This window comes from Brachyhypopomus gauderio, unplaced genomic scaffold, assembly GCF_052324685.1.
Source record: "Brachyhypopomus gauderio isolate BG-103 unplaced genomic scaffold, BGAUD_0.2 sc84, whole genome shotgun sequence".
In the NCBI taxonomy this organism is placed as follows: domain Eukaryota; kingdom Metazoa; phylum Chordata; class Actinopteri; order Gymnotiformes; family Hypopomidae; genus Brachyhypopomus; species Brachyhypopomus gauderio.
In genome coordinates this window covers 923,988-943,917 of record NW_027506905.1, presented here as the reverse complement: position 1 = coordinate 943,917, position 19,930 = coordinate 923,988, and the positions used below count along the sequence as shown (strand labels likewise).

The 19,930-nt window shown below is 46.8% G+C and overlaps 1 protein-coding gene across 1 annotated transcript in view; it reads left to right on the top strand.

The window, feature by feature from the left end:
• Positions 1 to 14,995: 14,995 nt before the first annotated feature.
• ptprsa (protein tyrosine phosphatase receptor type Sa) overlaps positions 14,996 to 19,930 on the top strand; it is a 115,708-nt gene continuing 110,773 nt past the window's right edge. The window contains 1 exon segment of the mRNA XM_076991638.1: positions 14,996 to 15,405. The gene's annotated coding sequence lies outside the window, so the exon portion shown is untranslated.

Sequence of the window (19,930 nt, the reverse complement as noted above, 5' to 3'; positions counted from 1 at the left end):
AGATGTATCACTTATTGGCAGATAGGAGTGGTATCACTTGTTAAACTATTATCATGAATTTGTGTGAGTGACAAACAGAATCGAGATACAGGGACAGACAAGCCAGCAACCTATAGTGCAGCTATATTTTCTAGCAGGTTGTCAATGTGTGGACACGGCATCATATATTACCACTTCTGACAGTGCGTGAGTGAGGGGGCAAAGCAGGAAGGCAAGCTACCGCTGAATACGAATGAGGGCGATTGGACATGATGCAGGCCCACGAAGGGAAGATCAATTCACATAAACGGCCTGTTTTTACCCGTTGCTTTGCTCATTTGAAATGTGCGGGAAACTGATTTTGGATGCATTGCATCTTGCTTGTGGTGATGGCAACTGTTTTTCTGCTCTGCTTTGAAAGTGCCTTTACTCCGAGCTCGTGGTGTTTTCTATCGCGATAGATAATAGACACATTCCCACACAGACGTCCCACACAAACGTCTGTAGTGCGCTAGTGAATTAGCATTTAGGTTGAGAATTCCGAGGTATTACAGAACCTCTAACTTAGTAACAAAATAATGAGAAATAGATCATGTTAAACTTATACAATTTTGTGGGAAAATAAGATGAAAGTACACCAATTCAAAAGCATGAAACAGAGTAACTATGGTAATGGAAGACACAATAGGAAGAATCTGTTTTTCCAAAGAATGAAGATAGCGTTATCAATAAACACCGAATGATTCTCCCACCCAGGCGCTTTCTCTTTGTGATGGACATTTTCTAAAAGTCCTTTGAAGATAGTATGAACAAACAGCCGCATCGTAATAACACGTATGCGCTGTTCGAACTTTATTACCCCTTACTTCTTTCACTTCGCTGCAGATTTTTATACTGAAATAAGCACAAATGATTAAAGTTTTGCTGACGCTTAAACATATTTTTTGACTCGGTAGGTGTAAATACAATGACAGTAGTCAGGAGATTGGGGGGGGGGGGGGGTTATAATATAAAACGGGCACCTTCATAATTCGCATTTGTATTAATCAAAATTAATTCTTGTTTTTAAAAAACCCTTGGTGAGGTTCCAGGATCGATTACTCTGGAGGCATTTTCAGAAGTCAGGTGACTGGTTTTTCCTGAGGTAGCGTTTATTCATTCACATGATGCCCATCCCGAGAATGTCTCCAGTGTGACGCTTCCCCTAGAGCTCTATCAAAGCTAATGATCGCTCTATATAGAGCCTGTCCGCAAGGCATGAAATAATAAGCGTGTGGAGCTCAAACACAGTTGACGATCCAATGTAGTGGGTGCACTGTAGTCCATTCCCCCCTGAGTAAAAAGAATTATTCGTAAGGAGGTTTATATGGCCAGATAAAGGGAGCCTAGATTACAGAATTCAAATGACCGTCTGAATGAGAGCGAAAGCTCACCTTGTTAAAGTTGGCTCCTTTTGCCAGTCGATAGTAACAGGCCTAGTCCACAGTAACAGAGGTAGACTGGAAAACACATCGGTTTGTCCATTCATGCACATTAAAATATCCACAGTAGTACTTCTGAAAACGACTCTTTGGTTTGGTATCGTGAATAAAGGAACATATAGCTTTATAGGAAACTGATGTAAGGTTGTCTTGTGAGATTCCCATTTCTAAAATGGCGGAACCCATTCACTGGGGAACAGTTTACTGGAATAGCTATTTTAATTTCATGTTTTGCTGGTGCAACCTTGATATCTGATAAGTCATTTTCTTTACATTTTAGGCCATATTGAAGCTATGCTTTGTACTGGTTAAAAAAGCTAGTTAGGTATCTCATTGATGGCTGTTTTCTATGTTTGGTGGATTTACTGCCACCAGAAGCTACAGCCTAGTACACCAGCATCTCAGAAAAATGGACACGTAATTCCTCTACATCTTTTTATTTTATACTTATTATATACATTTATTTGTTCGTTACATCCTGATTAAACTGCAGTATTTCCTGCCCAATCGAAAATGCCACATGGCGCGATCGCAGCTTAAAGCACAGCATTTGATGGTGTGTTAGCTATGCTAACTAGCTATCTACATATTTTATCCTTTTGAAAGCATGCCCCAAACATGATGCGCAAATGATACTTCATACTGGTTCATTATGCCATTAAATCCATGTACAGAAGGAGGCTTTCGCGTAATGATATCTGTTATTCTGCTACCAAGCGCTCGGAGAACAGCGAAAGAAAGTGGTGTCAGCTAGCGAGCAACAGTTAATAGGAATGGCTGGGCTAAAGCGCTCCGCAGTTCTTAACTCGCTTTACGCGAGTTTACTGATACAAGCCCAGAGGGCAAAAGAACTGAGGCGGTTGTATTCCGTGTTTTTGAATATGTGAGGGATAAGTTTGATGTCACACAATGTTACACAAATTAGCTTTGTATTACACTAAGGATGCCCTAACAGAAGCCTACTCATAAATTAAAGCAACCATCTGAATTTCAAAGGGTTTATTTCAGTGCCCAATTTTTGCAATTCACAATTCTTTTATTTCTGCTGTCTTGAGTGGATATAATGTTTATTAATGTGGGAGTACATGTGGTGCATGTGCCATAAACAAGCACTCTACCCTTGCCTAGAGACATATCTGCACTCTCTGATGGGTTTGTGTTATAGTAGAGACTTTAAAATGATTTGTGAATGCGGCTGACGATTATTGAACTCTTATTCATCATTATAAACACTCTGGCCCGTGCCATTAAAAGAGAATAGAGGTCCAATTTTGTTTCTTGCATGCAAATGCTTATAGCTCACAGTTTTTTCATAAGGTAAAAGATGCATGGGGCTGTATGGAAATGCAGACATACACATGGATAAGGTTTTCTTCTTCAGATATTCCTCATGCAATAAATGAGGTAATGAAAGGTGTGGGAAACATCTCCGAGCTACCTGACCCCAGTGATCCTACTCAGAGTAGGTAAGAAGAAGCCTTTGGTGCTCCAAGCCTGTTTCATGTTTTGATTAGCATAATCCAGCTAGCCAATCAGGAGGAGATGAGGAGATGTACGTCCTGCTAACTATGCCCACTGAAGCACTTAACTCTCTTTATTTTGTTTTGTTTGTTTGGTTTTTTTTTTGTCTCCCCCATTTCTCTGTCTCATATCCTGTCTCCCACCCCCAACTCTCTGTCTCTGTTTCAGTCTGTCTCTGAGAGCAAGGAGAAAGAATTGTCAATCACACCCTACAAACACACACGCCCAGAAAGATAGCACGGCACGCTGACGCCAGAGGCTAACGCCCCACGCGGCGTCTGTATCTCAACACTGTCGCTCCACTGTGCTTTTAGCTATCAGGGGCCGCCATCAAGGTCAAGACTGATGGATCTTAGAGAGCTTTATACATTAGCAGGGAGGGGAAGAAGCCATTCAGGCCATGCAGACACTTTATCATCCTCGTAGCTTAAGATGAGATGCTATTTTAGTAAAGGAAAGGTCTGGAAGAACAGAGTAATTAATTGAGGTCAGAGGACCCATGCTGGGTGTGTTGTCTACTTCCCGTTCTTAACCACCATCCCCTAAATCTCACTCATGTACATAACTATTTACCAAACACAAGGCATTGTCCCTATTTCTGGCTTGGGCTTTTAAAATAGAAAATAATATTTTTATAATGACAGAATATATCATTATAATAATTATATATTATATCATTATATAGCCTAATAATAATATAAAAAACGTTTTAATAATGTTTTTTGGATGAGGAAGAGAGGGAGAATCCAAAAAGCAACATAAATCCAAGACCATCGCAGTTCAAATGGCTTTTTTGTAGTCAACTCTACTCTGCTGATTATTCACAGAGCAGCTCACCGTGAACGAATGTGTCCCGCGAGACGCATCACAGTCCTGTTGGGCAGGACCGCTTCGCCTGTAGAGGTGGGGCCACGTCATCCGCGCTGCGTGTCCATACCGTCACTCCGGCTTTGACACCGCCACGTTTTCTCATGGTGGCATGTCTAGTTTTCATAGAAGTGCCCTTAGATGAAAGTGTCCCTTGAAGGAGTGTAAAATACACTGATACCATTCTAAAGAGAAGGTGGCAGCACAATTAATACAAAGCCTGTTTATTTCCTCCTGAGTAATGGGCTTGTTTTCAGGAGTATGCTGTGGGTTTTCAAGAATAATGACTAAAATAAAATGGCACATAAATCAATTCAAGCTGGGGCAAAGTCTGACTTCCACTTCCTAAATCGCTCCAGACATTTTTAGTCTAGAGTTACCCCTTTTGGCTCGAGTGTTCTAGCTTCTAGCCTGTTTTCTAAAACTGCTCTGCCATTTGCTGATGATATGGGTTTAAAGAAATTGTTATTTTCTTGTTTGTTTAATTTTGTCATATTAGAATAAAACCACACTTAATAAGGGCTGGATTTTTGTCTAAAGTTGATTCAGTTGGTCATTTTCTAAGCCGGTTCTAGAAAGCAAGATGGGTCTTTGCAAGTGAAAAAAAACCTGCTTCGATGTACTTGTAGCTCAGTAACCCAAAATATCCAAAGATCCAGATTTGTACCAGGAATTAATGGGAAATGTAGTTTAAGGCCTTGCCATAGTAAGGATGAGTGACTCACTGAAAGAATGTGAACACACTGGCAGGCTGGTAGTGCTTTTCATGTTAAAATGGTTTCCGAACAGCTCCTACAAGTTCTAAATTTTCACAGGGATTACAAAAGTAGGATTTCCGTGTGGGCGAGTCTACTGTGCGTGTGTGTGTATGTGAGTGTGTGTCTGCTTATGCAGATGCTGTGTCGAATAAACGTCATTTACCTCACGGGTTGTCACAGGACGTATCCCAGGTCGGACATCCCTGCGTTGACGGTGCTGCTGTGCGTCTGTAACTCCCTGTAATCTGTCTGATCTCTTATGAGTAGCAATAATTCATAGTCTGGGACCCATGTGTTAATTTCATTGCATAAGAAAATGACTCGGAACTTCTCTATTGATGGAATCACATCAACTTTTGCCATGTGAGATAACACAGGAAACGTTTTCACCAGCAGATGGATCTCATTTCCATTTAACTGCCAAATGATATTGCGTAATGTTTGAGAGGGCTAACTGTTTCTGTTTTTGTAGTATGAAAGTATGTACTTGAGGCACTCATTCCAAAGAATGCGGTTTGTTTGAATGAATTGCAAAGAAATGTGGTAATTAAACATTTCCACCACTTGCACACAAAAAAACCGCTGGCAAACATTCACGCAAACACAAAGGCCAAAACTTAAATGTCTTGCACCACAGTCATTTTGAGAAAGATCTGAGGAGTGTCTGTGGTGCAGCTATGGCCAGGGCATCTTCCTGCTTTACTCTTCTGAGGCAGCCCTGCAGGACAGAAGCCATTATTTACAAGGACCTGAGCTGATGCTTCTGCTGGATCATCATGGCTTTCAGGGGCAATGTTTCAGATTTCTCCAGGCACCTTACTAAATGGGTTTCAATTTTTAATTTGCTCAGGAACAAAGATCGCATCATTCGAGGATTGCATGGCAGTAATTTATTTAAGAAGTCCTGTCTGAAGGGAGAGTGAAAGTTATTTTTGTGTGGGCAAAGGAAGAAGAGACGATGTGGCCAGTCTAACACGAGGCAGAAGCTGAACGCAGCACCTGACCCACCTGGAGAACTGAGGGTCGCCTGTGGCTGCTTTTGATTAGTCTAGTTTTTAAACAAATATGAGCTTATCTGTGACATTTGGAAGGCATGGCGAGCTTCTCACTCTACAATTTGGTTTTAGGCTCTGTGGATTAGTAGGTGCTGGTAATGGTGCAAGTGGCAGCTAGAACCAGGCAGAGTCAGGTGGTCCACTGTCCTGCTGCCGTTAAGGCTCCTTTTCCCACAGGAGAAAGGCAACCCTAACCTAACCCAAATCCTAACCTACAACTAACCCTAACCTTAACCCTTACCCTAACTTTAACCATTTAGCCACCTGTTTCCAGTAAGCATCCCAGCATGTAATTGGTGAAATGTTACAGGCGTTACACGTTATGTTACACGTTACAGTCCAGGCTGTTACCTGTCAATCAGGTGTGAGAACACACATGTGCCTCTCTGTGTGTTTACAGAATTCTAGGGCATAAGGACTGATCAAAAGTCATTTATTGCATTTGTGATCAAAGCAACTACTTATCCTCTGTGCTTTCTTGTTTGATTGTTTATTTGTTTTGTTTTGTTTTTTTTTTTTTCATTTTTTTTATATCCTCCCTGGATGATGTTGCTGTAGTATCATCCAATTCATCCTTAACGAGGGTGGATTAAAGAGGATGATCCGAGCTTTGCCCAATCCCGCTCCTGGCCTCGGGAGGTCAGAGTCAGCTCAGAATTCCATGCCGCCAAATGCTACTGTGGTAGATAATAGTAATAATAAACCGAATTATTTTTCGATCCCCGATGTTGTCGTCTCTGCTCGTCCCTATCGGTGAGCAACAGCAATTATAACTCACTGGCATCCCGCCATGCAGCTCACGGCCACGCTACGTGTGCGCTCGATGCCTCCAGAGACGATCTGCGGCTTTTGCGGCCCTGCGACGTCTCTGCCATCTACGACGAACTATGACCAAGCGACCAGTGTGTGATGTGCGCCAGCCTGACAGGGAGCACACGTGATGATTTATCATAATTAATCCGCTCTGTCCGGTGCCCTAGCTGGGGGACGCGTCTGTGGCCATGTTACGCTCCCAGTATTACAATGTCACTGAAACGCAATGTGATTTCAGCTGATTGTGTGCAGTTTTTAGTTTTTGTTCAAATCCAATCCTCATTATATGCCTGACTTATTGGGATCCATAATTAGTGTGTTACTTTTACCTCAGCTATTGGCACCGAGTACACCTACGGTCTTGGAAAGATTTCTGCACCCACCCTTTTACCCACGTCACCACAACACCGCCCCCGCCCCCCCCCCCCCCCCCCCCCCCCCCCCTTCTCCACCCAGCTCCGCCTCACCCCAGAGATGTTGCAGGTGCCCCTGGGAGGTTTTCTGGAGCCTGCTGGTCTAATCGAATGAGTGCCACTACAGTTATCGTCACCATGCAGTGGCGCCATAGAATTGTGGAGTCACATTGGCTGGAGGGTAATTCGGCGGCAAAAACAAGGAGCATTATGGGAAGGCAGGCAGAGGAGAACAATGCAGATGCCGGTGTCTGTAGTTTGGAGTGACGTGGAGGCTATTTCAACCTCTGTGCTTAGCTGTGTGAATGCAAGAAGGCGATTGGATCCCCGTGGCTTTGGTATCTCTGTGCTCCTATTTGTTCACAGTGAAATGCTCGGCATCTCTGAGACAAGATGGGAACACCCACTGGTGCTTTCTGGTAAACGGCTGTGTGAAATTACAGCGCCGTAACCGCCAGTAAACCCGCAAACGCTGCTGGAAAAAGGAATAAAAATCCGCTTAGCCTGGTGGTGCACGGGAGCCATGACTGAGTTTTGTGCATGTGGATATGATAACCAAACCCAGTCGTGCCATGCGCTGCCCGCGTGGGGCCTTGGCACGCCACTCTGGTCGTGTCCACGCCTCCAGTGTGGCGCGCGTTCACGGGGGATCCGTTTCCGTGCCGTAACCCGTGAGCTAGCGCACGTCAGGGTGACGGAGATGTTATGCGCGGCGTTCGTGCCGAGCATGTGAACGGTGCGATTTACTTTAAAAGCTTTTACAACCCAGAAAAGAGGAAGCAGTCGACTGAATTACTGACCTTCTCAGCAGACAATGGGAAGTCGTCAACTTACGAGATCTTCTATCTGTCAGATTTATCAGAAGAGCTCAGTGGAGGTGTGTGTTTCTCTATTGCTGTGAGCGAGGTATTTTAATTGCTTTTTTTTTCAGTTGTATGCGTTGGTAAGGTAGAGAGGGAAGACGAAAAAAGAGGTTACAGGTGTTAATTATGACCGAGACAGTATGAATCCCTCCAGATGCCCCAAAGCATTATGGAGGATTTTGCTTAGTAAATAAAAGAATTGTGCTGTCCTTTATAGCAGAGGGCCTTTCAAAATGGCGCTTCATCACAAACCATCTCCCAATTTACCACGCCCCATGGTGCGTCTCCATCTGTTACCACAGTGTCCACTATCTATGCCAACATGTTTGGCGGTGATAGAAAACAGTCATGGTTGGTCACATACATGCTCCACCCATGTTATATAACGAAACACTAACATCCACGCGATTGGTGGAGGATTTTAACTCTGAGTATTCTGATCCTCTTGCACTGACCCGCCACTCTGTGCTAACGTCAAGTTTGGGTATCAGCGACATGGGGCCTGGTGTTAGCATTAGCTTAGCGCTAATGTTCCACCTGATTAGTAATGCATCTCAAAGAGGGAGTGTCGGAGGACCGGGGGGAGGCAGTGCAACAGTGTGTGTGTGTGTGTGTGTGTGTGTGTGTGTGTGTGTGTGTGTGTGTGTGTGTGTGTTAAACAAACTCCTGGGGCGGGTTGCTCACTCGTGCTGGCAGAGAGGCTCATGAGGACGCAGTGCAGCCCACCCTCCCTGCCCAGCGGCCTTCTGGGATTTCTCGCAGTCCTCGACTGTTATGATTGGCTGGGCTCGAATTAAAGCGCCCTGCCAGGAAGAGGAATCGTGTCTGCCTGCCGGCCTGGTTGTCGTGGAAACTGTGCCCCCAGAGGTTGCTGGGGCCTGTACATGCTGCAGACAGAGAGAGAGATAGAAAGAAAGAGAGAGAGAGAGAGAGAGAGAGAGGATAGAATGAGGAGAAGGAGAGAATAAGGGTTGAGAGATAAATGGAGAAGAAAAAGCTCTCTCCCTGGAGCTGTCTGCTGACAGTGCACCAGAGGCACAAAAGCTCGGAGATCGAGAGCGACACTTCGATACACCCCTCCTGTCAACAATAGCTCTCACACTAACACCCAGAAGCTGATCTATTAGCGTCCGGGTTTTTCGAACGATGCAAACTCATCAGCTGATAACCTTTCCTCCTCCGAGCTCGTGACTCCAGCTCTTGCGAGTGCATGCAGGGCCGGCCCCTGCGAGTGAAAGGGAGATGATTAAAACGAAAGAAAGACAGCGAAAACTGAAAAGCCGTTCGGGGGCGGCCGGCGGTGGGCGTGATGTGGGTGAGGGCGGAAGACAGCCGTCAGGGTTTCATTCAGCCCTGGTTTCAGAGCACTGCAACAACGGTTCCCCCACTCGGACGCTCCTGGGTTCCGTCGTCGCTCGGACGCTCTCGCGCTCGGAGGGCACGCTTCATTCGGCAGTCCTTTTCATTAGAATTTCTCTTTCGTTCTCTGGTCTGCTCAGGGTGCAACCGGGCCGAGGCGGCAGACGGACACAAAGCCGGGAGAAGGAGCCGAGGACGATAGAGAATCGAGGAGAGAAGCCCTGGAGGATGACGCAAATGTGCTTCTGAGAGCGCTCGTGCGCACGAGAGAGAGGTAAGAACAGCCGTGGTGAGCTACGCTCGGCCCTGCTCGTTAGGTGATCACCAAACCATCGCACGAAAGCACACGCATCTTCAGAACCAGGGTAGGGGCACAAGTGTCTCCAAGCAGCTGTAACACGCCTCTACCTGACTACTGTAATTACAGCCACTTCCCCAAGTGCTTCAAACAATGATGAAGAATTACCTCTCGTCTAGACCGTCCCTACTGTGAATCCACTGCCTGCAAAATTCTTTCAAAGCAAATCAATTGTACGTCTAGTAGGATGTCACCCAGGTAACATTATTAACCTGCTTACCCAATCAGACCGACGTGAGTGCTCAGCCGAAAACAAGGCCCTCTCTCCCCTGTCTGTCTACATTAGCTTGGTAGCGCAGAGCTGGAGGGCCCATTGCATGCTGGGACGTGGCCTTTCGGAGTCCTTTGGCGTCTTCCCGCAGTGCCAGCATGCTGATAAATGTAGGCATCACTGCAGCAACTGCCGAAACCGTTGTGCCCACGTTTGTGGAGCTGTAAAACTGGAGATGTGTGGAGCGTTCGTCGCTGACGGGACGTGTGGCAGCCATGGTAGTGTAACCCTCGACAGCGTAGCTTTCCTTCAGCTGCGCGGGCCGGCAGATTGAGGGCGATAACCGCCCATCTTAACTGCTTGATTTAACCCCACCAGGCAAGAGCTCAGGGTACGAACACCTGGGTGTAGTGTGTGTGTGTGTGTGTGTGAGTGTTGTGTGAGCGTGTGTGTTTGTATATGTGTGTGTCTGTGTGTGTTCAGATGGGGTTATAAAGTTTATGGGCTCACATGTGTCTGTGTGTGTGTGTGTGTGTGTGTGTGTATAAAAGAGAACAGATGCTGATAAGATCAAAAACACAGGCTCTATTAAAGTCATGGTGCACTACTACAGCGTTTTTTGAGCGTTTAAGAAAAAAAACATTCTTTGTTCCAGCCATCTTTCACCTTTGGCTGCAGGCCGTAGTTGCTGGGCGTTCGAAGGCCTCTGCTCCCTCGCAAGCAGCTCATCCTCAGTCGGAGCGAGCAACCGTCACCACATGTGAAACCATCACCAGCCTCAGTGGTGTTACACAAGGTCTCCTCTACTCGGCCTGGCCCCCGTTAACCCGAGCTCCGTTACCCTTTACGGCCTGCAGTGGGGGCCGATACGCCTGCAGCACCACGGAGCGAGGCGTGCCTGTCGGGCTGTTTAAGGTGCCCACCAGGCCGTGGGCCCTGCTAGGCTGCTTCTCCTTGTCCTCGGCCTATAGCACACTTCGTAAAGAAACAGCGATAAATTACTATTATTCAATTATCAACGCTTCAATTATTTATGGCGGTATTTAAAGAAATGCAAATGAAGTTTTGCGCATCTGGAGGTGATGAATTTTTATTGTGCCTGCGTATATTATTTCATGGTATTTGGGAACCAAAGGCGTATTGCGTTTTAGCTGTAGCAGTAATAGAGGCGCTGACTAAGTGCTGTGTCGCATGCATAAAGAGGATCATATTTTATTTGTGTTAATATTTATAATCAGTCTTCCGAGCCAGCTTAAGGTTTGTGTGTGTGTGTGTGTGTGTGTGTGTGTGTGTGTGTGTGTGTGTGTGTGTGTGTGTGTGTGTGTTTACCATAATGCATGTTTTAGGGTCTATCTCCTTATCTTTGCAAATGAACAAAAAAAAAATGCCACAAAGATGGAGCACCATGATGTCATTTAGATATGCATAGGACACATTTTCTAAGCAGCTGCAGAGGAAGGGGGTGGGGCTGGGGGAGGGGCTGGGGGAGGGGCTTGCCCACAGGAGAGAAAGAGGGCAGTTTGTACGCCGTCTGCCAACTGTGCAGGTTGACAGACAGAAATCGATGGGAGTAATAACAGCAGTTTTGGAGATGCTATGAGCTGTATTAGTAAGCGTGTTGATGGGAGCCCCGGGCACGTGGTGATACGGCGGCTGAGGGCACGGTGCACACTGCGCCTGTCCTTTTCTTTCTTTGGCAGGTCTGCGCTCACGCCAGGGCCCGGCCATCCGGTCTGATTCGTCTCCCTATTGTTTAAGCCATGGGGGCGTCGCTATAGAAGCCCACGGGGGGAGGGGATGTGTGGATGGATGTGCTATGTGCTACGCACGCCTGCCTGATCCTCAGCTTATATGCTAGTGCTGCTGCAGTAGAGCCGCACTTTGCCTGTCGGGAGGCTGTGTGCACACGTGCACGTGTATTTGCACGTGTGCGTGTGAAAGAGGCGGCGCGTGAGCCGGGCCGCCCGTCAGCTCGGAGGACAGGCACGAGGACGCTGGAGACGCTGACGCCTTGTGACAGCAGAACCGCCAGCGCTGTTTGCTCGCCGGCGACGGGCCGCACCGGGTTTCTGACCCACTGAGTAAACAGTGCAGGAGAGGCACACTCTCTAAACCTCCCCACCAAATAAGGCCAGCAGCGTCGCTTCACGGAGCTGACACACTCTACTGCTCACACACACGCACACACACACGCACACACACACACACACACACACACACACACTTCCTCCTCTCCTGCCCGCTCTCTCACTCACCGTATTTTGTCTCACGCGTGCTGCATCCTGAGATTTTCTCCCCCTCCGGTTCATTCTCTCCCTGTCTCATGAAGTCTCTCGTTCACCCACACTTCTCTGTGTCATGTTTACGCTTCTCCCTCACTCTCTCCATCTCCCTCCGACGACGACCGGCTGAATATCTTTCCGTGCCACTGCCATTCTCGCAGGCATCAAAATGGCAGAGAGATGAGGAGGAAGAGGAGGGTGAGGAGGAAGGGGGAGGCCCGGGTCGCTGCTGTTGTTGTTGTTTTGTTTGGGTTTACAACACACCAATACCCTGATCTTCCGGCAGGAGCTTTCTCCATGCAGTCCAGCTGAACGAGTCAAAGATTAGAACCATCTTTCTGTGACCTCCAAGGGTGTCGTGTTTCAGTGGCATCGACCACACCTCACTTCCACATTAGCTGACTGATGTAGGAGTGCAGAACTCTCTGTGGTGCATACATACCGCCTGCTCACAGGAACTACAGAAGAACATGGCTGCCTGCTCACAGGAACTACAGAAGAACCGCAAATGGATCGGGGTTCGCACATGACCCGTGGAATCAACACATCATGCGCATGCTCTTAGTTTCGGCAATGTGATTGGTCACATTTAACATTTGTGAGAGTGAGAAAACAACCTTTCCTGCTTTGCCCTTTTGTGTGTGTGTGTGTGCGTGCGTGTGTGTGTGCGCGCGTGTGTGCTTGTGTGTCTGCATGTGAAACAGTGTAATGAATTCATCATCTCTGCACAGGCCTTTGTAGATTTTTATCAGTCTGGAGATAAGACAGTATGGTTACGCTCTAATGGCTGTCAGTCTCCTTTCTTTCCTCATTGCGACTGGTCTAAGGTTGCCTTCACCACGGGGAAAAGGGGGCAGACAGAGGCAATGCATTCATATGCATGTTATCTGCATGGTGGGCCGAAGAGATGAAAGCTGGTGAAATTTCTGTCAGTGGAGAGAATGCATGCGAGGGCCTTGTGTTGAAGAGAGGTCCCCCAGGGCTACATAAGAGGCCCCTCAAATTCATGAGCTTTTCCACTGAAACGCTTGGCGCTCGGACCTCCTCCAGCGCCAGCCTGACAAAACAGTCCTTAAGGTTTAACTATAGTTCTGAGAGCATTGCACCGCAGGGTTTTGCTTTCAGAACGTCTCAACAAAAATGAAAGCCTGCTATTAGCTATCTGCGAGGCCAACAGCTGTCCCCTTAGGGGAGAAAAAGTGGGCAGTGATCTGAAACTAGCAAACATAATTGTGTTATAGCAAAACAAGCTGAACTGGTGAGTAATTCCTTGATTCACTCCCTGCCTCTGTCTTGTCTTGAGACATATCCGTGCGTTAGATGTATATGTGCGGCGGTCTGTGACCTCATCCTTATATTTCACCCCAGTATTGGTCGGGTGTTCTGTGGAGTAACGGGTCATGGCTTTCAGATGGATAATATTTGTTTACTTGTTAATTATTTCATTTTCCTGACAGTTTTGTCATGCATAAAGTAACAAAGTACATTGTAGTTTTCTGGGTGATAAAATAAAGGCTTTTTTCAAAGCTCATAATTTAAAAACAAATATTTAACCACTGTCTCTGTGCATACATCTGTATGTTCGAGAAAACACATACAGCAGGCTGTGCTATGTAATGAAACCTGGTATACCACGCTTATTACACTGTTATGGATTGCCCATGTCAAACAATAAGTGCTGCTTTATCATTTTACCAGAGTGGTCCTGACCACACACTCCATCTCTCTGGCCTACAGAAGCTCACTGTGTCGTGGGGATGGGCCCGTCGAGGGGAGCTTTAGATTTACATGCCTGATTAAAGCAGCTCGCTGTGAGCCAAAGGCAGAAGGGGAAATCAACATAAAAATCACAGCAGCGGATTTATGTGACCGTCCTATTGATTAGCTCCTTACCTTTAACAGCAGTACGCTTCGCCCGGGCTCTTAAACAGAGATCTCTCAGCAGCACGGCCAGCAGACGAGAGTCCATCGTCCCGTTTTGCTGTTATAGGCGAGATTATGTCGTTGTCGCATCGCATTTTTAGGGTGTCCGGTTTAGCGTCGATGCTTTTTGAGTAAAGACAGTCGTAGGCCGAGGGTTGTAAGCGTTTAAAGGCAGATATCGTGTTGGGAACCTGCCTCAGTTTTAAGTTGCACATGGATCTTTGAATGGTGGTCAATAGTCATCAGTGTTTAATGTCTACATATACAGGGGCCTCCGTCGGAGTCTCGCTGGTTCCTGATACAGCAGGATATGTTCCTGTTCCTGTGGTAGTGAGGAGCACAGGGTTAGCAAACACACCAGCACAACGTGTCGGGGAGTTTGGCCCTATTGTTTTTCTGTCTGACCCAGCGAAAGTCCCCAAGGTTTAACTACAAGCATCAAACATTCACAGCTTTGAAGATCAAACTTCTCTCTGCCTCCCACTGTTTCTACTCGGACTGGTGGAATATCGATTGCTTCTCCTCCACAGTTCATTTCTTCACACCATAGTCCTGTCATAATGTGTAGAAAGTATTAGTCCGGTTACTGTAGGGTCTGTGTACCAAGAGGATAAACACTACCACCATAGCTCTTCATTTAATGAAACTACCACATTTACTCGTTTTGAAGGTTCTGTTATACTTAATTTGAAATGTTCACGCTGTTTATTGGTTTAACAACCGAATATTTAATTCAGTTAAGATTTACATGTGTTAAGTGCTTTTAAACGAATTAACAGTGTCACATTAGATACATTTTGATATTTTACACAATGCAACCATTCTTCGTGTTACACGAATATTTCGTAGAATTTTTTTAGCTATTTTAAGAATTGCTTTCAAATTCCTGAATTTAAAAACTTGACTTCAGTTCAATTGTTGGAACAAACTGAGTTGTTGAAAGGCACATGCTCTAGTTTGTTGGAGGATTTCAGCACGCCGACGTTTCTCCGCTGCCCGGTTAGGAGAGAGCACGACAGTTTCGAATAACACCGGAGCCAAGAGTCTCATCTGGACCCACCGAGCGGTGTCGTTAAGTACCGAGCGGTCACGTGATCCTCGGAGGCAGTACTCTTCTCGGTTAACTCAAGGGGGGGGCAACCCACACCCGTCTCCCCACCCCCAGCTAAGACGGAGGACTTTTAAGAAAAGTCATAGGACGTGGAGACGTAGGGGACCGAAATCTTAAGGGTATCGAGTTTATTTTTGTTTATTGTTTTGCTCTGGTTTATTTTCCAACGTGTGCTGGACGCTAAAAAACTGCCATGCCGAATTAAACGGCCGTCCGAGTCGCGTGGGTCCAAATGCAACGGAGATTTTCCCCGTTTGATCTAAGATTATAAAGGAACTGGCGCTTTGTGGGTTTTTCCCCCTTTATTTTCACATGGATGCAACTTAACGAGGTTTGGGAGGAATTATTTGTTCGTGCCGCATCTTCTGATAGTGTGATTCACAGATTGCGCCTGGACAACAACCGCGCTCGGTAAGTACGAACTTATACCGCAGAACGTGCAGACGGACTACCGGAGCCTCCCGTGTCCGCGCAGGCGGGTGCTCGTGTCTCGTACCCGGTTACAGTGATAACGATCAAGCTGAATAAACAATGAATGAGGTTTTACGGGCAGGTTCACACCGGGCGCTTTGGTAAGACGAGCAACGCCGTCGGTAACGCAGCCGGTGGACGTTTCCTCCTGCAACCGTATTTGATTATCAAACGATTGTACAACGTTACAATCCCGTTATATTGACTTGTTTACTTCGCGAAGCCCTTGGTTTCATTACGCGGTCTCGCCTAAACCCTTTAGGTTGTAACACGGGGCTGGTCCAGTGGTAAAACTTATTTTAGACCCGATCCGTATCGCCACAGTTGTTACGAGCGACCGGGTCACGTCTCGTGCACGCGCGCTGTCGGTCCACCGTGGCGCGAGCGTGAGCGCGCGTGCGTGAGCGCGTGCTCGGGTTTAGTTATTTGAGTTTTGGTGAAGTAGAAAGTCACACTTTTATGTTAAGGTAGTTTAACCAAGGTTGCTGCTTTAGTCAGGGAGAATGGGTAGTAGCGAAATATTTAATCAGATCTTAGGTGCACTTTTCTCTGTTATATTCGTGGTTATTCTTGTAGATATTAAGGTGTTTTACAGAGAATGTGCCCCACAACGTTTTTAACTACCGTGCAAGTGTGTTTTTAACCATTAGCAAACAGATAACAAGAAAAATACTTCTGCCATTGAAAGATAAATGTTTCCCCCATTTAATTTCCTTTTTCCCCGAGTGGTGTAAACAAAGTATCAGTATTGTAAGGGTTAATGTAGTGTCGGGTAATGTAAAGTCATTAATCTCAGTAATGTGGGGGTCACGCCAGAGAAGGAGCCGTGATGGGTCTTTAACGGCCTGTTAGAGCCATATGGAGCAGGTCGGCACCGAGCAAGTGAACTTAACAAGTAGCCTAAAGTTAAAGAGAGAAGCTTATGCACCCTAGCAAAACTAGTGTTTTACCCTAGCTCCAATAGAAGCCTGCTTATGTTTGACTGATTATATTGATCGAATACAGGGAATTAGGTTGCTGCCACTGATGGATGGGATACTTGGCCAAACCCCCATAAAAATCTGTGCTAGTTTTTCTTACAGGTGAACAATAGTCTCCTGAACCTGTAATAGTGCTTTTATTTCCACTGACAGAAGTTCTGTCCTTGAAAATAACCTTATTTGTTTATGTAAGACAGACATATTCAAATGGTCAAGCGTGCCATTGATGCTAAATGTCACTCTGAGTGAATAATTGATCGTGGTTGATGGTTGACAGATGGCTGAAGGATGTTGTATGGAATGAGTTAGGATCTAATTCAAGGCACACTGAGTCTAGTCACTTTGTATTGGGGGTAACAAAACAATTGACTACTTGGATTCTGCTCTGACTGTGGCTGCTCGATTAGAAAAAAAAACTTTCACACAAGCAAATTTTTACTCTCCGGAGGATAATGTTATGCTAAGAGACAAAACCGTTAAGATCCCTTAGATATTTTTTCTCTCTTTTGTGTATATTTCTTTTCTTTCTTTACAAGTGGGTCATATTTCCACTGACATTTGGTCTTTTAGGCCTCTCTGGTTTTGAAAAATTGTTTCTAGTGGTAATTGGAACTTCTTGCCTGTTTTCTAGTTACACGTCATTTGTCAGCATTCTGTGTTTTTAACTGGTTTGAAAGTGGGATGAAAGAAACAGTCTAAGAGTTTTCAGGACACCCTGCCAACATAAAATATTCTCTCTACCTCAGGAGAAAGAGGAGGGAGTTTTCTCCTCTGTCTTTTTCCCCGCTCGGTTCTGGAGTGTGAACTCTCCTCAGCTCGAGTTCCTCCTAAACTCCCATTGCTCACAGACAGCACATTTCCAGACTGCTGTTGGGCCCAGCCAGGGTCCCGTATACTGATGTCAGCTCCTGCTTGGGATCTATCCAGGTGACTGGAATACCTGTGCTACCCCTCACACGAGATGTTGTGCTTCAGCAATTAAATAGAAGGGGGGGGGGAAATAAACTTGGGAAAAGTGCACTGGGCGATGTCCTCCGGCGTCGTCTGCGGTAGGTGGATGTGTGCTGAATACGTTCACCGTGCGAGCTTCCGTCTCGCCGCAAACAGCCGCTGGGGGGCTCAGGTAGGACTTCGGCGGGGGGAATCACTAATGAAGGAAAACAGCTTCAAATCTGCCAGTGTGATCAAAACAAACAATTATGATGGTGGGAAAAGGGGGCGGAAAAAAAGATGCTTCCCCAAATTCTTCGGAGCGGGGTTATTTTCAGCGATACGTGTGCCAACATAGATTGCATTCATAGATAAAATTAGCACACTTTGTGTAACAGTGAGAGTTTTGCAATTACCCACAGTGCTCTGGAGTGGCACGGGAGCGTTAAAAGCAGCTGTGTCTGAGAACCTTGGTGTACCAGCGGAGCGAGAGAGAGAGCTGGAGAAAGGAGGTAGGGAAGAAGGGGAAGAACAGAGGGAGAGAGAGAGATGTATGCTGATACCTCTACTGGCTAATTGTGTGTATTCCTCTTAATTTGTCCTGAGTGCTAAATCGGTCCTCTTCAGCACTGTGTGGGTGCAATTTGTCCAGTGGTAATAAAAGAAGAGACATTGTGTCTTTGAAATTGACCCCCACTCCACCTCCTCTTCCTCCTCCTCTTCGTCCTGTTGAGGCCTGCTCTCCTGTCTCCTATGCCACAGCGCTAATGGGACCAGTCCTTTCATTTGCCTGTGGCTATTTGTGCTGGTTAACAGTATTACAGCTCGAAGGGCAAATGTTTGTTCCTGTGCAGTTACTGAAACTGCCGGCCAGGTTTTGACCAGCCTACTGATAATGTGGAATGTGCTGTTTTGTGCTTTTAAAAATAGACGAACAGGCATCCAGGAACCGTCAGAACATTTGATGTCCACTTACATTTGAACAGTAACTGGTTTAAGGAACAAATATTCCAAATTCTGCATAAAAAATATACAGATTGCATTAGGAATGTATGAGGTAAGGTAATATTGAGAATTGTTTTTTGTTCTTTTATTTCTTGTCTATGAAATGGAAATGGAAAATGTATTCCTGTATTCCAAGTTGTTCTATATATTATTATGGCGTGTTTATCCAGTGTAATTGAGGGCTGTGGAGGTAACAGTGGCATCTGCATTGAAATTTACAAAGAACCCAACATGTGGTGGTTTTGACAGCGCTGCTGGAAGCTTCATCTCCCAGAAGTGTTTGTATTTACTCCATGACCTTCCTGTTAATGGCGAACCTGGAAGAATCACTGCTGCTACACGGGGTTCAAACAGGTTAGCAGCCCTGAGCAGATAAGGAGCACGGCTACAGTGGCCGTCGTGGACCACAGGATTGATCTCCCCAGTTTAATTTCATCTGCCTCTTGGCCGCCTGCCGGGTCGGGGCTGTGGAGGGACAGGCTGGGCTTTCCCAGCGCCGAGGCCGATTGATAAAACCAAGACCCAGAACACATCTCTGCGTCCCCACCTGCAACCCTGAGACACCCCCCCCCCCCCCCCCATCCGCCAGGTCTTTCCTGGCAGGAGCTGATTAACACGTGTCCTAGAGGAGGGGGTGGCTCATCCCTTCTGCTTGGCCCACCGATGGCCAGCTGGCACGGCCGAGAGCGCCTCCCTGGAGCAGGGGCGTTGGGACAATACGCGGCTGTCATCGCCCCGCCCTGCGCAGGCTACCGCCTGACTTACGATGCCCAGGAGCTCCAGAGGGGGAGTGTATTTCTGCACAGCGGCAGGTCAAGAAGGCCATACGCGAATGGCCCAATGCCTGTCCGCTCTGGGCGGGGCCGCATGGTTTATGTTCCCCGTGGTGCAGTAGTGACGGTCCTTGTGCTTGTTTGATGAACTGGACGGTCCAGGGACTTCTTGTGGTCATGTTCAAACTGATTAGTGGTCTGTTTCCGTAGGTTAATGAGTGAAAACACAGACGAATGTTTGAGCAGCTGCTTTTGTAAGACGGTACATTACAAAGGGAAAGAGAGGGATTAAAAACCACCGTGAATCAAAGGCACTAAGTGTCACTGCGGTTTGGCCGGCGTGATGAGTTCTTACAGGGCCGCAGGAATACGGGAGGTGGTGTGAGCGCATGTAAGCTGTTAAAAGTGGTAGCTGGTCTTGCTGTCCGCACTCAGGGTGACGGGGGAGGGGGGGGTGACGAGATGGGCTACAGTGACCCCGATGAGTCCGGGAAGCCTGTCGCAGGGGGTGTTTGTAGAAGGGACGAGAGAAGTGCTTTTTCATGTGCTAAAAGGGGCTAATCCTCTGGCTTTTGTGCAAGGCCTGCCGGCTGGGGTGGGGGTTGGGGGGGTGGGGTGGGGTGGGGGGTTGGGGTAAAGATGGCGAGGCCTGGGGGCTTTTTAGAGGGGCTTTTTCAGAGGGGCTTTTTGTTGTCATTTCTCCTGAATCGGTGGACCACTGTTAGGATCGGGTGTGGGTTTCCCAGCTGACGGGGGGGGGGGGGGGGGGGGTGGGGG